The sequence below is a fragment of the Toxotes jaculatrix genome, chromosome 17, assembly GCF_017976425.1.
Source record: "Toxotes jaculatrix isolate fToxJac2 chromosome 17, fToxJac2.pri, whole genome shotgun sequence".
NCBI classification, from domain to species: domain Eukaryota; kingdom Metazoa; phylum Chordata; class Actinopteri; family Toxotidae; genus Toxotes; species Toxotes jaculatrix.
In genome coordinates, this window is record NC_054410.1 from 19,348,933 (window position 1) to 19,365,794 (window position 16,862).

The 16,862-nt window shown below is 41.2% G+C and overlaps 1 protein-coding gene across 1 annotated transcript in view; it reads right to left on the minus strand.

Moving 5' to 3' along the window:
- alk (ALK receptor tyrosine kinase) overlaps positions 1-16,862 on the minus strand; it is a 301,016-nt gene that overhangs the window by 216,458 nt on the left and 67,696 nt on the right. The gene's annotated exons all lie outside the window — the stretch shown is intronic.

The window sequence follows — 16,862 nt, forward strand, 5'->3', positions numbered from 1 at the left end:
AAAACCAGTCAGCATAAAATTCACTATCAATTGCTGCATCATGGACAGCAACAAAATCAGTCACTGTTTGACTACTTCTTCAAAACCGGTCACACTGGATAAATAGTTCCTTTTTGCCATATCTTATCCCAGACAGAATGCAGGTTCTAGTTTTTTTGCAGCCTGATGGCTTTCTAAGAAAGTACTGAATATGGTTTAGGATCAGACAGTTAAATCACGTGAACTGGTGCTGTGATAAAGATAGTTCATTGTACAAATTGGCTCGAAGACAAAGCTAAATAGTGTTTTTCAGCACACCGGTGCCCTAATGGACCATTTACCTGTGCCCTATTACAGTCTTTTACAAAGGACCACCATTAAGGGCAGACAATACATCTTGGTGAGTAATAGATTTCAGTTCAGTTCACCTTAGTTATATCGCATTGTTCTACCTGCTTGTCAAAAGAATGTGTGCAGGGATGAGTGTCTGCACAGAGTACAGAGTGTGTATACCTGTTACCATTTGAGTTACATGCATGCAAGAATGTAAGTCCGCGTGCTTATTATCATCAGTGTTGGAAGGACGACTCATTTTTGGCTGAAAGGAAAGAGGAATGTGGCTGGAGTAGCTGTCTCTTTTTTAACCAGGCTGCTCTCTGATCCGTGGAGTGCTTGGGCTGCAGTATTTTGGGGGGCAGAGTACAATGCAGGTCTGAATTCTGTCCACAAAGCAGCACAGGTCTGCAAGACCTGGCTGCACTATTGATTGAACTTCTGAGGCGGCACTTCCAAACGTGAGGGACATGCTAAGAGCTGGCAGGCAAGCAGGAGAGGAGACAGGAAAGAGAGAGAAACAAAGGGGTGGGCTACGGGGCGAGATGTAGCTGTGCATACATGTTACTCAATTGAAAGCGAACGTGGGTTAGATTCAGAAAGCAGCAGGAGGACTGGGGAAATGCAGGAAGGCTCTGTGTGCAGGTTAAAAACAAATGGGTATGATTCGTGGGGAAAGGAAACTTAGGAGCTTGTATGGAGAAGATCATATAACACATCACACATGCCAGTGGTCCATGAAACTGAAATCTCATTTCAGTGTGAGCTACGATACGCAACACACATGTAAACAGGGTGAAGGTCAGCCTGAAAATGGGAAAAGAGATTGTGCCATGCAAGACATTTCCACACTAAACACATCTGCGGTATTGTCAAGGTCTACCTAAGGCAAAATCAAAACTGAGAATTGGAGGAGGCCACGTTAAGGGGCAGAGGTAAACAGAGGTTTTTTTTTCTTTGATAGCGAGGAAAAGGTAACAAAGGTTCTTCTGCTTTGCTGTATTTTGCCAAGTGGAAACAGAAAGGAAAGGGCAAGGCACAAGAGAAAAGGTGAGTCAATGAGCAATAAAATGTAGAACAAAGACTGGAGTTTTAGAAGTGGAGAAATATGACGGTGTACTTTGCTGAGAAATCAATCTAGCTTCATTGATTTTGTTCCTTTTATTATTTACTTTCAGTCTTTCAGTCTTTCAGTCAATGATCTCCACCCCTTACAGAGAACAAGAGCGCAGCCTTTACCCCCCAGGGTGTTTTATTCTCAAGATGGAAGCTGTGGAAGTAACAGCTTCCATCTACATCATAGATCGTAATCCGTGCTGTCGAGACTGGGAGCACCTGTACAGTGTTTTCTAATTATGATTGATACCATTAATTATTGATTTCAAAGCAGATGTCTTCCTGGCATTGTGCTCTGCTGCCGCATAGCAGTATTACTAAACAATGAGAGCAACAAAGATTAACTTTAAACCTCCCCCACCCAAAGACTGCTTCACTCGAGTCCTCAGTCAGTCATGCAGCCGAATGCATCGGAGAACAAGAGCAGGGTAACCTAGAGCTGATGTCTCTTCCTGTGCACTCTGAGGGGCTGCACAAATAACTGTGCATACTAGTGATTTTTTTTTTTTTTTTTTAATTCTTGTAAGGTCAAATATACACACCCATAATGAAAACTAGTGAACATAGTTAGTTTAAACACATACAGATAATGTAAATGTACTGAGGAAGGATCTGGCCTCAGTGCGTGGCTTTCCTCGGTTACCCCTCTGAGAACTGAAAGCTTAGAGGATTTAATTAGATAGTACATATGGCTTCAGTGGCTCTCCTGCAAGGTTCCCACAGTCTCTGGTTATTATAGGCCAGGATAATAACGGGGCATATTCCACTGGACCTCATGATTCGTATGACACATTTCAAAACAAAAGCTTTTTATATAATGTAGAAGCCCCTCCTCATACGAGAATGTCTCTGTCATTTTACTGTTTGTGTAAAATGAGCTGCTGAAGCCCAGCTATGGTGGTTGCTGTTGTATCTGTGATAAGTGACCCTTAAATGATGTCGAACGTTTGACAGATAGGCCTGTAGAGAACGGTATTATTTATTGTGTATGCCTCGCTGAGCAGTTTGGAGTTTTCCTCATTCATTTATTTTTGTATGTTGCTGGTTAATTCAAGTTGTTCTGTGCCAGCTGTGCTTTTTGTGTTTTAATTAAATTAAAAAAAAAAAAAAATCCAAATATGTAATGAGAACATGCAAACATTTAGAGAAAAGTTTTTTTCTACATTTCAGTTACTAAACGGAAATATATATATATGCCCACAGCTAAATGTTTGAATTTAGTTGTGTTTGTGCAACTCGCACAAAGGCAGATTATTACTGCTATTATTGGACTTGGCTTAATCTAGTTATGACCCCAGCAGATATTACCATAAATATAAATTAAGGCAGAAACTGAAAATTAAAGGCTTGGATTTAGGGTACACAACTCAATTAACAAAGTCAAGAAATTTCCTTTAAGATGATAATACCTTTACATGCCTGGGGAAAGACAGAATTGAAAAGGTGAGCATCTTTTGCATTCTTATAACACTGTCTCTTTGACTTGCTTTAAACTCTAATGTTTGTTGTTGCCTGGGGCAACGTATTTCAGGACTGACACTTACTGGAATTAATAACTGCTCTGTCTTTATTTTTTTTTTCTCTTTCTCGGTATTGTTACTTGTGCCATCTCTTCTTCTCTCTTTCTCTTCCTCTTCCCCTCCCAGAGGTTCACAGATCCTTGAATTTGACATTATGCAGCCTTATAAGCCGCTCCACTTGGGTTCACTTCTCATCTTTCTTCCTTTTTCCTAAGAAATGGTTCTTCTCAGCAGCATGTGCTTAACATGAGGAAAGAGGACATATGGAAATTAAAGGTACCCAAAGTGGGCCATCAATTTTCCCTCAGCTCCACTGACTTATTTACATCACTAAAATATGTCACTGAAGAAACATCCATATATTGAGGCCTAAACAGACACGTCTGAAGGATTGACGAGGCGTCAGCCAACAGGAAGCTGAGCATCTCTTTGATTGATCTGTTAATTTCTTCTGCACTAAGATTCCTTGCATGGTTTGACCCACTTTGATATATGTACTCTTGAATCTGCAGGATATTTATATGAGGGGGTTGCCGCCAGAGAGCAAGGCTGCCCCGCTGGCTTGATTTCCAGGCCCTCAGATTTCATTCTCAAGGATCGATTAAACTTTCCTTTAGACTCCCTCCACTGCTTTGGCGCCTCTAAGCGCCCGATGGGAAGCTCAGAGCGAACATTTGGCTTTTCATCCCCTGTTTTCAGAGCCAATCCCCAGCTTGGAGCACTGGAGGTTCTCATTCCTATCCTGACTGAGGTAAATATGCAGTTCGCTGTGTTTTGCCTCGAATTTCTGGTTTCCTCAGGAGGGAACTGCCAACCCCCCAGCTTGCTGTCGCAGTGATGAAAGGGAAACAAATGCAGAATGAGTCTGGGTTACGAGAGTTGCTCAGATCAGTTTGCTCTGGGTGGATGTTTGGGGAGAAGTGTGTGGCAAGGAACAAAGAGAGAAGGAGAAGGGCTGAGCAGTATTATAGAGATGTGATGTAATTATGGTGACATAACATAAAGACACGTTTACATAGCCTGTACTCATAAAAGGTGACTTGTTAGCCATAGCGGTGGGAATTAGCGCTGTCAGTGTTGTTAGAGTTTTGTATTTTTGATTAGTTTTGATTAGTTTTTATTCATTTTTAATCTGTTTTTATTTATTTAGACTTTTTGTTTTCAGCTTCAGTTTAGTTTCGATGAGTGGGTTTGACAGTTTACCCTGTTTTTATTTATTTGAAAATGCGTAGTTTTTTTTTTTTGTAATATGGGATATTTGTCAGAGATGAGATTTGGTGAACATGACAAAACATGATGTTAGCATTTAGCTCAATGCTGTAGTGTACCTCCCAGAGCCTAGAACAGTGCTTGTAGATTATAGTGTATGAGAAGTGAGAATCTTAGTTCATTAACTGGGAATAAGAGCAGACTAATATGTTTTAGGCTACATATTTGTGTGTGTTTTAGGCAAACAAGACAACGATGTGCAGCCACGTTAGCAGCTGTGTGAGACTCGATTTACTGCTCTATAAAATAAACTACTGACTATTTATCATACAGGGAGTAATGAATGAGTGAATGAGGCAGTGATCTGGGACACTGCCTTAGACTTGTTTTTATCTGAATATCAATTCTAAGGTTTTTACCAACGGGATATTGATCTCACTGTCTCATTCAGCTAATGCACAGTCTCAGATTTGTGACTGAATGGGATCCAATGCAGGCTATGCAGTGTTATTTATATTTACTCACTGTTTGTGCTATGACTGTCACTAATAAATACTTAAGTAGCGCGTGCTGCCCACTCTTCCAGAAATATTTCTCTGTAGGGCAGCACTTTTGAATCAGCTGAACACATATTCTTCTCTTGGCAAGAGCTCGATCTAAAAATTACACAAAACACAACAATAAAAACACACGGGTCATGCATTTTCACAACTACCATTGGAATCTGGGAGCCCTCTTAACAAATGTCAGCTCTCTTTCAAACGCCACCCAGCTTCCTCTCCAAAGATTCAATTACCATTTGTAAAACTGGGTCAAACAAAAGGTTCACGCATCAGACACTTTGAAAAAAATAAAAAAATCTAATTTGCGTAGACCTCCTCGTGTCAGACTCCGCTGTAACTGTGTCAAACTGCCAATAACACCGTGTGCTCGCAGCCGTGCTACGGAGGGAAAACACATGCAGGCACAGTTGGTGGAAGCGTGCCTATTAAACCCAGCTCCTTCCTATACTGACTTCCTCCTTTGAGGGAGTAGCCAGCCAGAGCAGAGGCCTGCTGGAAGGGAAAGCCTCCCTGAGGTAAGTCGTAGCTAAGTTTATTATGGCACATCTAGCTTGTGAACACGAACACACAGACCCAAGTTTGGGGCAAATAACAACAAGCCAAAAGTGCTCATGTGTAGTGGAGGAGGAAATGATGGTAGTATCCATGTCTGGAGATAGATCCAGGGCAGCCCCACTTCACCCGCCACTAGATCTTCTTAGTGGATAACGTCTACATTTGTTTGCCAGCAGAGACAGATGGAGAAGGAAAGAGAGGATGATGGACAGAGGAAACAGAGTGAAGGAAACAGAGATAGAGAGAGATGTGTGTGTGAGAGAGAGAGAGAGAGAGAGAGAGAGAGAGGGAGGAGAGAGAGAGAGAGAGAGAGAGAGAGAGAGAGAGAGAGAGAGAGAGCACACGTAGGAGGCTGGCTCATGGGGTTGCTGCTGTCTGTCTTTGCTGGCAAGCATATTTGTCCTGATGGGGAGGTAAAAGTTTGGCAAAGGTCTGCAGAACAAAGCCTGTTGGATGCGGTTAATAGGCAGCGACTTGATTTTATGGGAGTTCAACAAATGGTTAGAGATGAGATAGAGATGGTAAGAGGAGAACGGTTTTACAGGCTGTGAAAAAAAACAAACAAAGACTCAAAAATGCTCATAACAGAAGCACAATTTTAGGAGCCTTTTGTAATACTGCTTTTCATAAAAGGCTTCATTTCATTCTTTGCAGACAGCACCTGTTAGCTGTCTGTTCATGTAATTGCTTGCTGCAATAAATCCCCAAGAAACAAGCAAATGATTTGTTAGTGTCTATTGTGAAGTGATAATACTGTAATAGAACTATAACTTATGCGAGATGATGCTCTTAAACAATAAACCTCTTGCCGCGACAGCTGAGATGAAATATTGATCAGTGCAGGGAGAAAGGTAGTCACGTTTTGCTTTTTAATGTTTGATTTTTCTTCCCGCAAAATTCTAATCCTGCTTTATAATCATGTGCTTGGCATTATCATCAAGAATCACTAAATAAACAGACAATACTGTAGTTTTTTTTTAAGGCAATAAACTGTGAAACATTGTGCGGCTTAGAAAACATTTCTGTTTAAATAAAATGTATGCGGCACCAGTAATGAGCTGGACCAACTTTTTCACCTTTGACACAGTGGATTGGGATACTGGTTAGACACATCAAACAATCTAATTACTCCAGCAGCTTTATCAGGCCTGAACACCACTGCAATATGTTCTCTGAGCTTCCCACTTGTCCATATCTCATGTTAAATTATCTCCAATTGAGATGAAGTATTTCCCTGACAGATGTCAGTCTAATTGAGTGTTGCAGCTCCAGTTGGTGGGGTTGCTGCTTGGCGCCGTGCCTCTCTCTGCCTCTACGCCTTGCGTGACGTTGCAAAAAAAAAAAAAGTAACAGCAGAGTGTCAAACTCAAACACAAGCACAAATACACTCTTTTGTTTTCACTTTGTTTATTTTGCCTTCTCTAGATGCAGCAGCCTCTGCAACACTATGCAAGCAATTTCTCTGACAGATTAATGCCTCAGTATCTCCCACATGCTCCTGTATGGCATGAATCTCGTATGTATTTTGCCATTACGGTGCTCATCACCGTCCACTGATCCAATTACTGGGCAAAGCCCCGCAAATAAAAATCAGTGTTATCTATTAGATTCAATCTGGTGCCATTTCATTACATACAGTATGTTCCCACTCGGTCATGCTATTCATAAACATCATATGTATTTGTATTGTTATTCAGACAATGCACAATGCCTGCGCCCCTCTCTGCTGTCCTTCTATGTTTGGATGACACAACTATCCTCAGCTGAATCACTGCAGATCTGACATTGATATTTTACATTATGTTTTATGATGTCATTGTTTTTAATATTAACAAAAATAAAGCGTATATACACAAAACAGGTATAGATGTCTGTCTTTACACCTGTTTTGTGTACAATGAGGTGGTGTGAACAAAAAAAGAAATCTCACTTTGGCCAGTTATTCCTACTGCTAATAAAAACACTAAGCTAAATGATAAATCTGGTGATAGTCTAAAAGAGAATATATATGTACACACACACACCCACACACACACACATACACACACACACAGACACATTCTTTTGGTCAACAGCTCCCATGAAAATGCAAAAAACAACAATGAAATGATCCTACTTATTATTAGTAGCTCTTTATCCAACACCTGATGTAGCTTATTGCTCTGATCCATAGCGCTTCAAAAGATTAAAACCACATCAATGAGCCACACACACTCCTTCCTTACAACAACCATGGGCACTGTAGTTTATTTTCATCTAGTCCCACGTTCGCCATCCTGTTGCCGTAAATACTCACTAGGCCACCAAATCTCTGCCCAACAAAAGCAATATTTATTCCTGCTTGAGTAACATTTGCTTGAAACCACAGGGACAAGCCTTATATAAAAATGTCTATGCTCAGTTGGCAGTTTATTAGGAACATCTAGCTAAATATAATGCAGCTACATTCCTGCAATAAATCCTCCTTCATGAAGGTTGTAATGTTCAGTTTTTGTTGAATCTTCATTAAAGAGGTGTTGATTCAGCTGTATGATCATTTGGAGAACGTGGCCTGTGGTGCTGTTGAACTGCGTTGTGTTGTTATCCCGATAAACTGCCAAGTGAGTGTACTGTATATTCATGACCCATTTTTAATGATTTACATCCTAAATAGGAATCAAGCAGTTTGGGGCTGAGTGTCACAGACTGGATAGGAAACGTCTGAGAGACAAACAAATGCATTGTTCTTTGACTGCAGAGATCTGAGAGAACAACGTTGCCTTGAAGAATTTAAATGGGGGAAGAAACATGAGCTCATCTCGAATTGAAAACAAAGGTCAGAGGTAAAATTATTACCCAGACTCATGTAAACAGCCATAATAGGTCATAATAGATCTTCCTAGTTCTTCCCAGTTCAACTTTGACCTTTGTCCTGTGCAGTGAGGGATTATCACTGACATTTTGAATCCACTCACTTTTGGTTAAACCTCTAAACAAAGTGGTTCAGATAATATGACTGGATTGTTGGCCTGTTTACAACCTGTGTGATCATCTGATTCCTCCGTGTTGTTTTTGCTTGTGCACATTTTTGTAGTAATGTCACCGTGTTCCCAGATATCAGCCATCACTTTGGTACAGTGCAGCGTTATCAGAACGGATAAGCATGATGCTCAACACTACAGAAATAATATCCCAGTTGAATAGTCCTTTAACTACCGGTATTTAGTTCATGTAAGTTCACACTGCACATTGCTAAACTGGCACCCACTTCAATACATCAAAGCCAACTCTTGTTCCATGGCTTGGAACCAAATAAAAAAATAAAAAAAAGTGTTTGTGTAACTGCAGATTGAGGTTCACAGTTGGAGGTCTGGTGAGCACCTCCAGAACTGGCATTGTGCAGCATTTGGGGATTTATCTCCCATGTCCCTGGTCATGCACTACTGGATATTGTCAGCAATAAGGAACCAGGATGACTCGCGCTGACTGATTCCTCTGAGCATCAGAGTCTGGAGATCTCAGTCATCTATGATCTCTCCCTTCCATGTCACCAGTCCGATCAGCGTCTGTAGAAACCGCTCACAAGCCTCTGTCAGTCACGTGCCAAATATCATTTGGTTTTCACAGGTTTCTCTGGCTCCAGGTGGAGAAAGAAAAGAACAAGTCTGGATACATTTGGGTGAGAGACAGCTAGAGGTGACACATCACATTAAGTCTAAATGCAAGGTGACAGGCTGGTTGTAGGATGAAAGGCAATGAATGGGGAATGTTTCTTTTCTCCCATGGACATCTGGACATCACGTCTGACAGGTAGCAAAAGGCTGCCTGCTGTTACTGCCTGCCACAAATACAAATCTGCCATTTATGACAGGAAAATAAAACTGCGGCTGAGTTAGAATTAGACAACATCCTCCTGATTGGAATGTGGGGACAGTCGTGAGGTTGAGGGACAGTTTGTGAGAGTAGCCTTTACTACGAGGGGAAACTATCACCTTGACTTGTTTTGATTGACCAATTTAATGTGAGCATTGTATTCATCTTTTACACCACATAAGCAAAATAGTAAATTGCTTATAGTAATAGTAAACATACAGTATTTATAAAAACAGAACGTTCTGACATTCTCCGTGTTGCAAGGAGATGCTTCGTCAGCTTCCATGGTATGCTACTGACTGGAGCATGTCATAGCTCACATCATAGCCTCAAGTGTTTGTACTACATTACATCAGTGTTAGTTTTCTGTCTGTCATGGATCCAGTTGACATGATGGATAGAAACACTCAAAGTCAGCCTCTGTGCTGTGTAAGTGCCTGTGAGGCCAAAATCAGGATTCACGTGATCCACAGTTAATTCCTCTGTAGCTGCAGACTGGAATGACCTACTGCAGCCACAGTATCTTAAGCAACAATACAGTCTATTGGGATATAAAAGTAATACAATCATGTAGGCGGTTGCACAGCACTCACAGTCTTATCTACAATGCTGAGAATCCATTTGCTGTACAGCCCTCTCCCTCCCTCTGCCGCCCTGTTTCTGACCTTGTCATATAATGGAGTTGTGCCATCTTGTCATTTAGAATTGGACAACAGTCGTCCTTTATGGTGCTGCTGCCTGCCTCTACGGTGGGTAATCTCACATCTCTGAGTACTCATCTCATCCACCTGACTGACTTTGGCAACATCACAGTGGGGACTGTGGAAAGTGATCTAACAGCAGCACCTACTCCCACTCTGGCATGAAAACAACACATCGCCCTCCCTCAGCTGCAGAGGAGGAAACTTACTCCTGATGTTATCAAGTCATTTTTTTTTTATTTCAAGGCATTGGGAGCACTGGTGTTAATGCAGCCAGTTCTGGATATAACTGCTTTGTGAGTACGAGATAAAAACTAACCACCCATACTACAGAGAGAATAATAACCCAGCACGTAATTTGCAAACACAAAGACAGAATGTGTTATTCTTGTTAGGTTGCGCTCGATTTTTCATGCGATACAACCTGCGTAGAAATTGCCGGATGTTTCACTTCAGCAGACCTCTGAGACCTCTGAGTAACTGTCCACACTTTTCAAAAACTAAGCAAGTCAATTGTGCAATGACTCAGAGCTTGGAGCTTCAAGAATACAGGGTGAGAGAAAGAGAGAAAAAAAAAAAGAAATCTCCAAGCAAGTTACTCACAACAACCTTTTCCTCACCAAGAAAATCTGGTTCGACCCTCGACTTTTACACAACAATTAGTCATTAATGAGCATAAATGGCTTGCCTCAGGATATAACTGCCCCTAATATTAACCTCAGCGTGGTAAAATCAGACCCAGCCAGCCTCTCACGTCTTAGCTTGATTGTTGAACTTCAGTGTCAGAGCCTCTGATGGATTTGTAGTCTGCATCCATGAATATGTTTGACCTTGGACACAAGCCTGTAACTGTGTGTTGTTCATAACCTTCATTTATACACATGCAGCATAAGAATTAGATTGTTCTTGACTGTTTTTGAAGCCGCAAACAGCCTCTTTTGAGAGAAAGAAGAGGCAATTAAATAAGAAAGCTATTTCATAAAATTAACTTATTGATCATTGTGTTAATGCTGCTCATCTAAAAATATCATATTTTTTACAGATATTTATTGTATATTTGCACACATGTGCCAAACAGGAGAACTTGTATGCCTCTGGTTTTGTAATGGTATGCCTCATCATAATGTTCCCTGCATGAAAGTATGGGACATGTGGCATGTAAAGGGAAAAAGTACAAATGGTTTTTCTTGTTTTAAAAACTCCTTGTGCACATTGTTCTTTTTGTAAAGCCTGGAGAAACCTCACATCTCAAGCTCTCAAACATCAATTTCTACCGACTCCCTTCTCTGAAGCAGAAAAAGTAATTTTCTCAATCACAGAATGAGTTTTGGCCTAACTGTCAAATTCTATCCATCGCACAGTTTCTCTTTTTAGTTTAGGCATTATATTAATTCATGCTCTTTTAGGCAGGACACAAGAGTTGGAGGATTACTCAAAGTGGGGCAATTAGACTGATGTTGTGCAACGGCCCGTGCTAAGAGACGTTGACTGTTGTGAGAACATTCACGATCTTGACAGCATATATGAATGAATTGGGATTTTAAGACTTGTAAAGTATAGTAGAGCTGCATTATGGTATAGTAAACCCTTTGATATGCTGTTTCTAATGTGTTGCATGTTCACGTAGAACAGAGCTACATTCGTATCAATGTGTAGCAGGGGCGCTCTGCTAGTTGGCCAAAGCTAACTTTATGTTTTCTTTTTTTTTTTCAGGGTGGGTCAGTTTAAAGTGACCATATTTATCCCATGATACTTTTCCCTTAATTGGAGCAATGTTTTCCTGATTGACTGTAACACCAATTACTAAACGCAAAGCTTCCACGATCAAAATGATCATTAAGCACGGTTCATTTTACCAAAGCCTTCTCAATGACTCAAATACAAAGAGGCAGGAAACAATAATTCTGAGGCAGCCACTGCTTTCTTGCTAGCACAGTAAATACTAGAGAAGCAATACAATGTTATCTGATAAACATCAACTGCCCTGCAGTGTGAGTCCTCCAAACTCAAAATGAAAATCTGCAGCAGTGTTATTAGTTTTGCCCTTACAGTTCTTATGTAAGCAGTGCTTTGAAATGTTTAACATTTCCTGTAAAAGGCAGCCATTTCCACCAAAAACATCCTCCTGCTCTCTGTGTAAATCTTCTAATTGGCCATTATTGCTGGGCTAAAATGAATGTAACAGTATAAATACCTAGAGCATATAACTTTGACTGCTAAGATTTGGATTAAAATGCAGTCTCTGACATTGATAAATTAATGAAGCCCGCTACTTAGCATGATGGACTGAAAAGATACACTGTCTCTGCTTAATGTATGGAAATCAACCAGTTATAATACAGGAAGTATGTCTTTGGCTTGTAATGAGCAGTGGAGTGAGTAACTTTTAAATATATATTTTTTTCTTGTTACATTTCTGCTTTTAGTGGACAGGGAAAAGACAGAGAGACAGGGATGGCGGGGGTGGGGTTCCAGGCTGGATTTGAACTTGGGCTGCTTTGGTAAGGACTCGGCCTTCATACGTGATCGACGAGATGAGCTCCGGGGGTGCCTCACAGTGAGCAGCTTACCACCTCGGAGAGATTATAGCTGTTCCTCTCTGTGGGCCCACGTTTGGCTAAGGAACAGATCCTTTACTGTGTAAAGAGTCAGGAGAAGTCGAACCTCACACGTAACAATGCTGCACTTTCATAAGGAGAGAAACTCTTATGCCAATGAGACACAGAGAACCACAGGTGTGCCAACATTCTTACATACCCAGTGTTTCTACGTGCGTTTAAATATATTCGTGTTCATGCCGCTGTTGTAAATGCATCAGAGAATTCTTCCTCTCAAGGAGACACCAAACGTTGGGAATTTAGAGCATTAAATGTAAATCCTCTTTTAACTGGGTACAAAATGATTCACTGTTATGTTCAGGCAGCGGAGCACAACAACAAAAAAAAAAAAGAAAAAAAACATTTATTGGTAGTACAGACATTTTGGATTTAAACCAGAGCTGCCAAAATAAAATGGAATAGTTGCTACCCAGTTGGCTTTCTGCTTTTCATTGGAGCGTTTCCCTTGCTTTGTTTACTTTCCAAAATAGTCCATTATTTTTTGAAAAGCTGTAGCTGACACTGCTAGCAGGCTGTCCTTCATCCTCAGTTGGGAAAATTTCCACAAGTCCCCAAGCACTCAGAAGTCACACAGTCACTGTCTGCAGCTAAAAAAAAAAAAAAAAAAAAAAAAAAAATCGAAGAGCAGTTGGTCAGAACGCTTCGAATCCGCTCAGACACCAGCAATGACCAGTTACCAATTACAGCACAATGTAATTCAGCCCTCTTCGCAGACATCTCGGAGCCCTTAGTGATAAAATATGCATCATCTTCCCACGGCCCAGTCTGCCGGACAGCCAGCAGAAGGGTCGGGTAACCTCCATACATCTGTGTGTGACAGCAGGCAGAGTCTGACTCTGTGCCAGAACCACAACTCTCCAGGGAAATCATTTAGTCGAGAACTTAGGCCCAGTCACAGCCTGCTCACTGCTGATAAAGGGGTCATCCTGTGCCTGGGTCCTGTCCTGCACCTTCTCCACATCCAGTTTCAAAAACCCATCAGCCATACGATGATTAACTCAGAGGAGGAAAAAAAAAAGATTAAAGGAGAATAATATCATGAAAGAAAGAGAGAAGCAGGGGTGCGCGGTGTCTATGTAATCGCACAGTTTTACTGACTGGGATATAATGGCTGCCTTTGAAGAAATAGCAACAGGCCATGGTTTTGATGTAGGACTTTCATTCAGTATCACTTTTCAGTTTTCCAGTCATCTTTCTCGCAGTCACAGTTATACCTATCACAAGCCATTTCTGCCTTGGACAGAGTACATTCATCATGATATTTATTCTGGAGGATGGAAATAATAAGCCTATCCTGTTAAAGCGTGTGATGCTAGGCAGCATGTCAATTTTCACCATGTTGAAACCAATTAAGCTTTCAACATTGTCATGCCAAAGATAGCCTTCTCCATTTGGTCATTCATTAAAAATATGTTGCAATTAAGATGATCCATTATGAGCTTAATTACGACATTAATGCTGACAAATCCACACACTGCAGCAGGATAAAAAAAATGGATCCTCCTCGAAAATCACGGGGAAAAACTCAACATACAGTGACTGGTTCAACTTGAAAGAGGCTGCAATCAGCTGGTCAGGTGTCACACTCCTGTTGAAGCATGTATGCTAACAGATACTAACAATGTATTCATGGTATCCTGACAAACAGATTATCACTGGGAGGCAGTGAAACAGCAACAGTTTGCAGCATCATTTGTTCTGCAGCCAGGGACAACAGTAAATTGATAATCTGCCATTATCTGCGTGGTAGGCCTGAAATAAAAGCTGTACGTGTAGGAGGAGCCACAGCTACTGTCTAATGACCGAATTTCCCAAAGGTGTTGCGATGGATGGATGGGGGGGGGGGGGGGGGTGCATAGACACACAACCAATTAACAAGGAGCCATTTAACCTGCCTGCTGAGGGAGGCAAGATGGGTTAAACACATGGAGGAGAATCAAGAAGTGGTGGAGTGATTAAACAGAGTGTTTAATGTCTACAACTGTATGCACTTCCATTTGCAGCTGTCTCCACTCACACACAGATAACCCCACATAGAAATGATGAGCCTGTGAGTTTATGCTACAGTGCGGCATGCTTTTGTTCTAGGGAGAGAGGAGTCATTTCTGTCCACAAGTATGTTTGGCTTGTTTGCATTGTTCAGGGAGACAGCCATGACAACAGAGAGGGGAAAAATACATAATTACGAATCAGTGGAAAAAATCAGTTGGATAGTGGTTAAGCTCTACTTTAAAGAAAGATTAAAATTCTCTGAGGAGTGTGCGTGCAGTGAGTGCCCAGCAACCGAACAGCATTTAATGGGAATGAAATGAATGTTTTGACTTCTGGAGCATTTCTGTCTTACGAGAGGAGAAACTAACAAGACGGACATGCCGTCCAAAGGCCGATCCAACACTGTATTTTTTCCTACTTTTGGAGCCCAGTGTGGCCATTATATCTGAATACAATCTCATTGACCATCTGACCCTCATAAATTCACAGTAGGAAAAGGACTTGCTATGTATCTTCATTTAAAGGAAGTGTTTGCAACTTTCGAAAGAAGAAATGACAAAATGACAAACAGAAGTAAAAACGTGTTAGCATGTGTTGACAACTGTTCACATAGACAGAAGAGTGAAAACACAAACAGCCTCCTGTGGCTATCTGGGTGCAGCTAACTGTTGTACGGTGTGACCATCACCTACTAGAACAGACTACAAAAACACTCCAGTGACTCCAAATTTGCTCGTGTAACACGAGGGGAAAATTGTGTTCAGTCTGAGAATGACGCAGGAACACAACAGAGAGAGCTGGAGCTCCTAAGTTCAGCCTGAGTGTGCTTTCATTCTGTGCTGTAGCATTTCGTAGATAAACATTGAAGTGAAGTACCTGCTTATAGCTCCACTCCATTCAGTCTCACTCAGGTCTCCTAATGATGATACAGAAAAATGGCTGACTTGATAGAGTCATGGGAAACAAAGGGAAACAAGTTTGCCATATCCGCTCAGAGAATGATGATATTTCAATGATGTGTTCATAAGTTGTTTTCACTGTATGTGCGTGTGCAAAAGAAAAAAAAAATCCTTTATTTTGGTGCACTGTGAACTTAAAACGTGACACTGCAGTTAAATACATCCTGAAGTAGCTGAGACTGAATAATTATGGCTATAACTTATCATCCCAAATTAATTATTCCCTAATTGAATACCATGGAATACTGACACAAGGATTAGCTGCTGTGTTTATTGCTTGTGTGGTCACGCCTGCCAAATCATTACTCAGGTGGCACATATCAGAGTTTGCAATACATCCTTTACTTGTTATTGCCTTCTGACAGTCTTCCTAGTCAGCAGCTTGTATTTACGGAATATACAGCATGCAGCGAACGCAGCATTGGAGGAGCTGAGTGGTTCAGCCTGTGCTTGTTGAAATAACATATCCAATACTGCAATGTACCCCAGCTTCAGGCAATGGATAATTGAAAATCAGTTGAAGCCTGTCTTATTCCTCCATGATTGTTATTTTGTTGGAAGGACGTGTTTTAATCCCTTTTGGGGTCCAACTGCTGAAGAGGCAAAGTAAAGCGGCATCAAGCTCTACAGTCATCTATTGAATTTTTTAACAGAATCAATCGCCATGATAGAAAAAAAAGTGTGTAAAAAGAACAAAAAAACAAAAACAAGCTCAGGTTGAAAATAACAGGATTTACCCTTCAAGAATGAAATGCAAACTGTCTGCAGAGGCGCTGCACAGAAAATTGGTTTGTTGCTCTTGTTCCTTTTGGATTGAACACGTGTGCAGTTTGTAGTTTTCTCTTGTCATCTCACAGTTTTCTCGGCTTTTTAAAGAAATATTTAACTAACTTCTCCGGGTCGTTGGGAACAGCAGACATATGAAGTTACACAGCGCAGCCTTCAGTTACACGAGAAGCATTTTTCCATCCATGCTTTCACGTATGGCAAATGCACTGATAATGAAGTTGCTGACGTTGTTCTTGCACCTCCCTGTGATGTACAGTTAGGTTTTCCCCTCATTGCTCCTTGTTGTGCATGCGTGGAACGCATGTAATTGTGAGCCTCACGCTCGGCTTCACTGGGAACTCAGTGAAGCAGTAAGTTGGAAAAAGCAGAGAAAAGTCTTGTTTATGGGATGTTCCTCCTGGCTGTCGAAGCCCCTGTGCGCCTGGGGCAGGGCAGACGTCCTAATCATGGCAACCTGGGAATGTGCTGATCTCACTTGTAAATGGTGGAAGGTGAAGAACAGGAAGATTTATTATGAAGCTGTGCAACGCCAAACATTTTCACATGGCAGCCCAAGCATGATACCCGACAAAGCCTTCTTCTTTGGGATGCTGGCAGCCTCGTTTTGTGACTATTACCACACACCTTTTTATGTGTGTGTGTGTGTGTGAGTGTGTGTATAGAAAGGAGTGGTTAT